Here is an 11,124-nt window from a genome sequence, read left to right on the forward strand (position 1 = left end):
GCTGAAATTAACTGAACTCAGACCTTTGAAACTCAAAATATTGAACCAAGACTAATGAAGCATATTCGATCACACAGTTGTTCTCACTTAAAATAGTAGTAATAATAGTATGATTAGTAAAAGTAAAAAACTATTATTGTATAAAGTTAATTAAAATTAATTATAACATTGTTAATTTCATCTTAATTTTTTCTGGTTTTAATGTCTAACTTTTTTGTATGATTTATTGTGTATATAATATAATAGTATGGTAGCTTGTTTGTACAACCTGTAAATAAATATACATATATTGGGGAGGTGTGCTCAAAAATTTCTTGCTCAGTCTTTCTTGTGTGATCAAGAAAGTATGGAGGTCACAGATGTAGAGGAGCATGGTAGCAGGCAGAGTGGCTGGTTAGTAATGTAGGTATTTAGAAAGTAATATAGGTATTACTTATATATATATATATATATATATATATATATATATATGGGCATTACGTGGACATTTAAAAGCTGTTTTTCAGAAAGCACTGTCTGTATGTGATGGCTTGGGGTTTATATCGATGCCCATCTAGCCACTGTAAGCAGCAGATAACAAGTGATTTCTGTAGTGTGGGCAACATGCCAGGAGAATTAAATTGCATGCTGTGGAGGCTTCTGAGGAGGCAGTGCAGTCAAACAGTGACTATCTCTTGGTTTTCCTGAATTTAATTCAAGCAATTGAATTAGCTGTGGAAAACTCAATATCTATTCCCAATACACTAAACTAACCAAAGACCTGAAACCTGTGGTGTAGAGAACTTGAATATGCATTTACTTCTTCACAAGAAAACTTTAAAAAGCACTCATTGGTAAGTTGTATGAAGTCATTTTGCCTTTACAGCCTTTATTGAATGATCATTTAAAATTTAGCAGATGTAGAGTTTGCAGTTTGGGAACTGTAAAATCCCATCTCCTCACTTCACAAATATCACTTCAGTAATCAACCCCTGCTGTTTCTTTGATGTATTTATGTTTCAGTTCAGCAAAGCACTTACATTCACCCCTGAAATGTAACTTGTCTTTAGTCACTTGCTGCTCAGCAAAGTTCTGGTGCATGTGCCAGGTATTAAATGTTTGGAATACAGGTGGGTGCCTCAGTGGTCAGCTGAATTTGGGTCTGAGTGATTTGAACTTTTTCTACAGTGAAGTTTAATATCAGGCATAATTGCAGCAATTTTTTTCAATCAAAAAGTGAACTGTTTGCTCTCTGTGAATATGATGTCTTGAAGATGAACATGTTTATGCTATAATTTTGTGTTGGAGAATAAATAAATAGCATTTCAGCACAGGTAGTGTGTAGTATTATACTGGCATGAAACCCCTTTTGAGATTTAAACTGCAAGTTTACTGAGCATGGTAATTTTTTCCTATATGATCCTGAGTCATCTCAGTGATGTGACTGTGGGATTCAACAGAAAACAGACTGGACAGAGAGGTGAACCCAGATGAAGTAGAATGATGTAGAAAACTACTGGCATGGGTTGTATAAACTTGTCAAAGCCTCCCACATTTCTCCACGTGCATTAGCAGTAACAAGGCAAGTTAAATGCAAAGTAGAAGAATTGAGATGCCACATTTCTCTAATCCAGGTCATTCACAATCCTGGTTTGCATGAAAGACACTGGGAAGGATGTCCAAAGTTGTGGGTTTATCACTGTCTTCTTCTAAAGACGTAAAAATGTTTTGTCATGCATTAATTTTCATTTTGAACCATTCCTAGAGAAGTTTGAGCCTGTCAGTGAAACAGCCAGCAAAGAACATTTGATTGAGAAAGCTTTAAAGGAAAGGAATTCCAAATGGGATTAAATAGAGTTCTTGGGTATAGAGAAACAGGAACCCATATTTTGTCATCTGTAGATGATATTCAGACCACATTGTCAAAATTCAGACTAGGAGAGGATCTTCTATCATTAAACATTATGAAAAGAGAAAATGGTAGTTTTCTCTAATAGAACATTACCAGCTATTGTAACCAAACAAGCAATCTCTTCTGCTTAGTCTAAAGCATAGAGACTTCAAATGCTTTTGTTTATCTTCCTAAAGCAGCAAATTAATCTTGTTTTAAAGGGATAAAGCTTTTGTTCCTTGTCAGCCACACTCTACTTAATCCCTTCAAGCTGATTTTTACTCTTAATTAATCATGTGGGAGTGCTAAAGCATTGGAGATGTTCCTACATATTTTTAACACACTCTGGTACTTAAGACAGCAGATGTATTCTATCAATGCCTCTCTTCTACCAGCTAAATCAATACCTTTGTTTTACCAGCTAAAATATATCTGAAGTAGAGATTGAAAGGTTGATGACTAAGAGAATTTTGTCTACACTTTCTACTTAAAAATAAAGCTACTGAATTGTTTAGCTCTTTAACAATTAAAATATGTTAGGGCTTATGTAAAGGAGATGAAGAAACTGAAGACAAGACAAATTTTAGGGATGTCAAAGATTGATATATTTTTCCCAAAATAGAAAATGAAATTCTAACTTTATGCATTGTGTTCAAAAATCTCTAGTTCCATCTTTGAGCATAGATTTTAATCTGGTTTTGTCTCTTTTCTCAATGAAATACTTAATTCTTAAATCCCCCAAACATAGCCATATTGTGAAAACCCAGAAGCCTTTCCCAGGAAGCTTGGCTATAAATATCTAGCTAATATGGATACCTCAAAACTCCCACTGACCTGCACAAATGCTCTTTCAGATTTCATTAACTAGCCAGCAAATATGAATACGTATGTACATATCCCTGCATGTGCATTCCAATACATATTTATTCTCCAATTGCTACACTACCATAGTATAGGAGCTCCTTCCTTGTTAATGTAAAATAGTTGGGTTTGCCTATTTAAAAAGAGTAAGCTTGCCATGCTGATGTCATAGTTTCAGTTTTCAGAGTGTTTTGATGACTGACAGTGATAATACAAGGTATTACTTCAATAACACAGGACTGTTGCTTCAGGCTTTGAGATTCAGGCATTATACAATGGTTGCTGTCTTAGTAACCTAACAAAGCATGGAGAGTTCTGGAGTGCTGCCAAAGAGAACTCCAGATTCCTTGTCTTCATTTTGGTGTAAGCAAATTAACTGACCTTCCTCAACTTCCTCTTGAAAATTGCATTTTTCTTTAGCTCTTGGTAGAAGCAAGGTCACCAGAGATGAGGTACCAGAAGCTAAGAATGAGAGAGGGACTTTGTTTAGAGGAAATGGTACATGCTGGGTACAACATGCTGTTGTTTAGAACCTGTGGCAGTGAATAAAGTAAGAAGTTAAATAAGTTTTTACATATTTAATTTAACAGGACTTGGTGCAGCCCATGTATGGGTGTGCTGTTGAGAAAATTACTTCTGTAGTTCCAATGATGTTGAGTGGATTTTATATTTGTACAACAAATTAATTTATTGAACCAATATACAATATCTATTTTAACAGCATGCGCTTTTGGGAATAATTCAATTTCTATTACCCAGTAGTATGACAGTTGTAAAAAATGTTCCTGTTTCTATACGGGAAAGAAGAATATAGATATTTGTTATAGGGTTATAGATAGCACTTTATTTTTATATATTTTTTGAAAATTGCTCATGTCAGTGAATTGGGAATAGAGAGAACTACTATCATCACATCTCTGTGATACTGGTGAGATAGTAAGTGTGAAATGATGGTGGTAAATAATTTTAAATTATGCAAAAAAAATTTGAGAATACTTAGAACAAATGATAGACTAAAGGACCTCGAATTTTTTGCTTTCAAAGGAAAGACTGAATAACTATTGAATGTACCCATAGTGGGTGCAGTAATACTGAACTCGTTAATCTATCAACCAAATATGTGCCACATCCACACCTGGAATTTGAAGTCAGAAATAAAATATGACTTTAAGTATTGGGCTATTTACTACTTGAAATCTTTTCATGAAAACCACATGTTTTTTTGTTGTCCTGTAGGCAGGATAAAGCCTGCTTAGTTTTGGTTCAGCAGTTTGGGTGGCTTTCCTTCTGCAATCCCAGCCTATCCTAGCAAGCACAAGTAGTGGTTGGGGCTTGGGTGTTTGTCAGAAGCCAGCTTCCATATTCTGTTAAAGGGAATTAGTTCACAAATACTGTTGCATGCTAAAACATGTCCTGCATTTATTCATTGGTGCTGTTTATCTGTTTATTGGATTATTCTCATTCAGGAACTCCTGTCACCAGCCTTACAAATCCAGTTGCAGAAAATAACGTGGCGTTTGTTATTGCAGGAAATCATATGAGGTGAAATCTGCTGAAATCTTAAAGCTTCCACCTGTTGCACCTGCTGCTGAATATGCAAATTGCCCAAAAGGTCTCAGCAGTCTACTGAAAATGCTTTGCTGGAAGCACCAGTGAATGCATCTGAGCTAATGTCCCTCTATAGGGAATGCAAAGGAAAGCTGTTGTTCATACAGGAGGTTCTGGATGAAAGGCTGAAGGTTCAGGCTACTTGGCTTTATTTGGAATCAATTTTCAGTTCATGGTTCAGATGCCTGAAGTAAAGTGCATAATTCAATACTTGACTAAAAGGGTTGATTAAATCAGTTTCTTGGGTAGATACTGCTGTCTTAAGAGTATACAGAAAGCTTGTAGTATGTACCAAAAATCTGCTTCTTATGAAACAGTAATCCATTTTCTGTTTCATTTTAGCTTCCTTACTTGGGTTCTTTAAAAAATCGCTGGTTCAGACAGAATCAGAGAAACACTGGTTGAGAGGGGCCTCTGGAGTTCAGCTAATCTGACTCCTTTCAAAAAGCACAAACTTTTGGCACCACTCCATCAGGTCAGGTACAGCTTTGTGTATCCAAATTTCAGAAATCTCCATGAACACAGATTTCTTGCAGATTACCTCCAGAGGCTTCAGAGCTCCTAGGGAATAATTTTTTTTTTCCTGCTGTCCAAGCTGAATCTCCCAAGCAAAGATTTGTCCCTGTTACTGGCTACAGTAAAATTCTACCTTAATTTCCACTTCACCAAAGTGAGCAAGTCCAGCTCTCCCAAACTCCTCTCATGCATGCTCTGCAGATTCTGATCTTCAGGGACTTACCAGATACCTTGTGATTCTGGTAATCCTGTTATATAACTCTAATAATGACTCAAAAAAACTGTCTTCATTGTGAAGATGTTTGCTAACATCAAGAGATTTCTATTAGGTTGTTGCATTTTTAATGTATCTGTAAGTGGGCTTACTAAACTATTAAAAAAATACAAGAAATTGATAGTTTTGCTGGGTATTTCTGAATATTGTGTGCTGAATGATCCATTTTGATAAAATCATCTAGTTCAGATATTCAGTGCTACTCAATTATGAATTATTTTTTTGGAACGTGCTATCACTGGCAGGGGGAAAAAAAAAGTAATCTTTTGTGCAGGAGAGTGTAAATGTCAGAATAGAAGTTCAACGGTGTCAGGTCGATTTTGGCTAAACGAGCAGGCACCAGTTTCCAGAAGGTGGCACTGTCCTTCCACAAATGCAGTGTCTGAGGTTAAGGATGCTCTTCTCCAGGCTGTATAAATGGTCTGTCTGCTTCTTAAAGCATAAAGCTAATTCGAGTCTGTTCAGGCTGATTTTTTTTGCATTTATATGACATTGGGTAATAAAATTGCTTTATTGGCTTCGTTTTTCATTGCAAATTTGAATAATCACACATTATTCCTTCATTATAAATATCTAATTCAAGCAAAGTGCATTGATGAGGTTTAAATTACTTAATGGCTTAATTTCTACTTCCCATAAATTTTAAGAAAATCTTGAGTACAGAAGTTTTTCTATCTTCCCAGGGCAGAAAGCAGAAGGGGAAAAAAAAAAGCAAATGTAAAAAATAATCCCAGGCTGTAATCTGTGATATATTAAAAGTTATATTTAGAAACTAGATTATTGATGGTCTTTTAACAGGGTACTTGGGCTATTTTTATACACTTGATTTATGTGCATTTCTTGATACTTTTTTCCCTCACAATTGATACTGGCAGTGTTGCTGACAAAATAAGTTGATGTTTTGAATCACTGGGAATGATGCCATTCCCTTTTTTATTTCATGCCTTAGTTGTAAATAGGAAACTATGTTGAAGCATAAATTATTTTTTCCTTAGCTTTTTCTCATATGAAAGAAAAAACCAAGCAGGAAGAATCCCATTTATAAAACTGGCAATACAGCTTTGATTTGCTTTACCAGTTGCAATTATTCCATTTGCTGATAAATATACTAAGAAAGGGAACAAAACCCACTTTTCTCTTGACAATGTGTAGTTACACAATTGTGGAATAAAAACTGTTTTATAAACCAAATTACGAGCTGTGCTGGCATGCTGACATTTGGATAGTCTGTGTATAGATGAAGTTTCTGCAGTTTGGTGTGATTCGAGAGGCAGGAGGTGCAAGGTGAATGTGTTTCCTGCACAAAGGAAAGCTGTGATTATTGCAGTAGGGAGCTGCACCCCATCACCATCCCTTAGACCAGCACACAGGCCTGCTGTTGTCTCCAGATGGGAAGGGTTTGTGTGACACGAGCAGGGGATTAAACCAAAGCTGAATGCATATTGCAAACATTCAGAGCTTTTGGGCTGAAACTGAACTTAGAATTTACTATGAACTGAAGCTGAGAAGGAGTTGTGGGTCCAGTCTGCCTTGGCTCCCTGTGAGGAGTTTGTTTCTGGGAGACCTTTGGCACCCCTGGCTCTGCATAGCAGTGCAGTCCTTAGGGGTCCTTGTCCCATGAGTGACCCCAGCTGAGGTTGTTCTGCCTCTCTGGGCCTTCCCTGACAGGGTGGCTCTCCTTTTGGGATGGCCTCTGGAAACTGCTCCTGCTGGCAGTAGTTTGGGCACATCTTTGTTCTGATGTCCTCCGTAGTTGTCACTGTCAGCAGTTCTTGCGAGCCCTCAGTAGATTGATGAGGCTGCAATTTTCCCTGTAGCTCTTTGTGGAGTTGCTCATGATGGATACAGTTGTGTGTTTTCTTTTCATCCTGGCTGTGTCCCTTCAGGGGCAGGCACCAGGCACAGCAGAGGGACCTCGGGCTCGGCTGGCAGTTCTGGTTACCTCCGTTTCCATCTCCCCTCTGCCATGCCAGCACCACTCTGCTTCTGGGGAATGCACACTGGTTTGGGTGTGAGAGGAGATGCCTCGGCAGAACCTCTGCTCCCAGCCTTTGGAAGTAGAGCAGGGCACTGGTATTAATCAGCCCCCATTGCCAGGACTTGGCCCTGATAGAACATTTTGTATTGCAACATGATGGGGCTGGATCAGTTCACAGTGTCCTGGCATGGAACTGAACTAGAATAAATTCAGTCATGGTTTAAATTCAAGCCCATACTGGAACCGCATAGAAACAATTGTTTGATTTCTTCATTGTAAATTTGCATAATTTCTTACATTTCAGTGTGTCTTTGCTCCCTAACCCCATACTTGGTGAGCAAGATTAAAAACTGTAGTGATGATTAGACTATAAATGGGTCATAAGGCAAATTAAATGTCAGAACCCAATGTTCAGACAACTGTATTTCTTTAAAGGTCTTTCAAAACTTTTTGCATTTGTATTAACTGAGATAACTTTCATCTTATGCGGTAGCTTTTCTAATAATTTATGTGAATTTAATTTGAGAAATTAATTTGGAAAGCACTATAAATAATTCGGCAAGTGCTCCATATCTTAATGTACATATTATCATCTGTACAGTGTACAAATACAGGAAACCCAGTGTTTGTTCAGCAATGTGTCTTGACAGGCCTAATTCAGGTGCTGTTGTAAAAAGAAAAAAATACAATTTATTGTCTTCTTTAAACAAGTAGAACTTTGTTTTGATAACAAAATTCTTTAAACATGTATTTAGTTAGAAAATGTCTCAGGATCAGGGAATACCTTTCTTAGATCACAGTGTTAGTACTGAAGTCAGTGTTGCCTGTGTACAACTGTTGTATTAATACTTATATCTTGCGAATATATTTATATATTTTATATGGAAAGAAGGATTATTCTTTGCATTGAATTCTCATATTTGATTACTGGTTAAAAAGTGTCACTTTGTTGTAGTAAAAGTACACTAAAAATCCATCAAAATGTATTAATTGTTCATGTTGCTTAATTGCACAATGCAGTTGAATAGCCAGTGTAAATTGATGTTTCTCCAACAGAATGATGGGAGTTGTGCTCCTTGATCAATTGACCCTGTTTAGAAATTCTTTTCAGGAATGCTTCAGACAAGCTGCCTAACCACTTCTCTGGTGAACTCTGGCAATGAGCAAGGACAGTAAATTGTGAACCTGACAATGGTTGAGTAAAGCAGAATGTGATATAGAGATTAATTTTGATTAAGACTTCCTGCAATGCTGTGTGGTGATTCACTTGGAAAGGCAATAATATTTTTATCTGGAATAATTTCTTTTCCAGAACAGACATCTGCTGACAGTAGTAACAGCAGACAAGATACTGGAAAAACTGAGGAAGTGCAATGAATTTCTGGAAGTAATTCTCAAGGGACTTAATAAATAGAAAAAAAGCATCTGGTTTTCCCCCAATTATTTTTTTATTGAATTAGGAACTTCTTGAGTTTTTTCTCAAAGGCCAAAGACCTTAGTTTGTATGAAAGTATTTAATAGAGATCTTGTTAATTAAGGTAACCTTTGCTATAAGGAGAGGAGCTGGGTTTGGGTCCCCATACACAGACTTGATAGTGTGCAGTGACTGCTGTGCAGGCATACAAAAACAAAAATGAAAACCAAAATGTTAGTTCAGTCCCAGAAAAACATCCCTACAGTACAAAGAACAGGACAAGGAATCTGTGAGGAAAAAAATCTTAAAGGTGTTGTGGTGTGTTTTTTTTTTTTTTTTTTTTTTTAATAATGGAAAATTGTGTTAAGGTTGTGCCTGGTTGCTCTACTCAATTTCCTTAATGTTTGCTATTGCTGGGAAGGTATAAATAATAACTTTTTATATACTGCAGGTGGATTAGCTGTTGAAGAGAGAATTCGTGTTTATCCTCATTAGTTTATATGTTACAGAGACTGTAAGTAAAGTTTTACATCTTTAAACTGATCTTCAGTAAAGACAGTGGGAAACATCTTGCAGGGGGTAGTACACAAGAATTACTGCTAAGGATAAACCCTTTTTTAACCTAACATTAAATGGTCTTTTAGGTAAATTGTTCAGATGTTTTAATTAACTATATATTCTTAGGTAGTATGGGAAAGAATAAAGTGGAAACAGTAAAAGGACATGGGTATTTTCTGTATTGCAGGAATTGTGTGCTGTGTGTGCTGTTTTGGTTGCAGATTAATGTTTTACATTTGGGTTTGTAAAAGAAAAAAATGCATCTTGAGCTACTGGTGAATGAAGGACATTGTACTGGTATAATAGTGAACAGGAACTATTTAATACAAAGAAATAAAATTAATATAGTGAAAAATAAGACATACAGGAAAACATAATCACACCTAAGACCAGACATTCAACTTCTAAACTTTTAGAATTTTTTGCAGGCACCAGAGGATTTTCTGGGACAGGATAATAGGCAGACTGAGGACACTGCCACCTTGGCGTGAGGAAAGCTGTCTAAGCAGAACTGAGTGACTCTGGGAGCACTTGTTGAGCTTGATGTTCATGCGGAGGATGTTCTTGCATCTCTAGTAAGCAAAAAAGGCAAAGATGAGAGAGACTTTGAATGGTTAAGTCAGCTTAGGTGCTGCTGGGAGGTAAGTGATACCTCTCAATCCTATTAAAAGGTAATTTCTGTTCACAGTTTTTCAATTTCTGCTTGCTTGCTCACACAGGGAATGGTTACACTACAGTGAGAATTTCTGCTGATAAGAGAATACCTGGAACAATCATTTTATGGATTGCTAACTAGAATGGCCAGTAGCCAGACGTAAACAGTTTTTAATTAAAATGACTTGCTTCATCTCTGCTGAGTCTCAGTGCATTTGCTGAATTTGCAGGGAATGTTACAGACTAAATTTGTTCACTCAAAATCTGTATTTTGGTTTTGTGATTCTGCAGGATAAATAATGCTATAGGCATGACAATTTCAGTTAAAGATTTTAATTTACTTATAATGCGCAAATGAAATAGTATTTGGCAGTACTTACTGGAAAAATATGAATGCTTTTACTGGATAGTGGGAGGATACAATATTTTACAAAAATCAGGACAAGATCACTTGTAATACAAAAGATATTTTATGTGAACATAAAATAATACAATAAAAAAGTAGGGGTCATGCATTAACTGTAACTACAATTATGGTCATGATTGCTTCTGTTTACCTTTTAAAAAGTCTGTTAACTTCCTCAATAGCTAGACAAGACATTTTTACTCTGCAATACTGTTAGTAGGATCTTATTTTAGGTAATGTTTAGTTTAAAAACCAGTGGTTTGGTTTGATACTTTATTATCTATTGATTTATAATTTTTTCTTTATCTGGGTTGCATTGAAAGGAGTGTCTCAGCAGCCATGCACTGAGACAGAACTGAGCCAAAAAAAAAGTTTGTTTTTTCCCTTTAAATGAGTCATTACCATGGAGTTTTATGATATGTAAGTTTGTATTTTAAAAAAGAGTTAAATTTCATTAAAGTGATTGGTCTACCAGTGTAATTTAACACCAAAAGAGAAATGAAATTACTTGTGGGATACTTCTGCAAAAAGCCAATAATACAGATCAATTAGTGTAAGGTACCTGATAAGGTGTAGAGCCTGATTTTCAGCTGTGAATCTTTCTAAGAAAGCATGGAAGCAACATTCTCTTCAGATAGCAGCAAAGTTAACATCCTCTTAGAATGTTGCACAAAATTGGGGCATTCTTAAAATGTCCTTGGAGGTTTCTGGTAGTCCCATCCAGCCCACAGGATATTTTTTGGTGTGCATGACCTTTGATGCATTGAAGAAGTGTGCTTTTTTTTGCATGCTGTTTCTAACTTGAAGCATGTGGGGCTGACAATTGAGCAGTAAATTTGTTCTGGGCACTGAGGTCATTGTGGCCCTGGAAAGCTGAGTCATGGCAGGCTTCTCACTTGGGGTGCCTCTATCTGAGAAGCTATTTTGTTATTCAGCTGAAAGACTGGTAACTGCATGCTTGGGGGGCTTCTCAAATTGGGAACAG

General features: G+C 36.5%; 1 long non-coding RNA gene across 1 annotated transcript; it reads left to right on the top strand.

Moving 5' to 3' along the window:
• The first annotated feature begins 803 nt into the window (after nucleotides 1–803).
• LOC144246653 (uncharacterized) lies at nucleotides 804–9,524 on the top strand. The gene is made up of 3 exons (XR_013340321.1): nucleotides 804–833; nucleotides 8,973–9,035; nucleotides 9,496–9,524. It is a non-coding gene; the product is annotated as an uncharacterized LOC144246653 (long non-coding RNA).
• The last annotated feature ends 1,600 nt before the right edge of the window (nucleotides 9,525–11,124 follow it).

This window comes from Lonchura striata, chromosome 8, assembly GCF_046129695.1.
Source record: "Lonchura striata isolate bLonStr1 chromosome 8, bLonStr1.mat, whole genome shotgun sequence".
Lineage (NCBI taxonomy): Eukaryota > Metazoa > Chordata > Aves > Passeriformes > Estrildidae > Lonchura > Lonchura striata.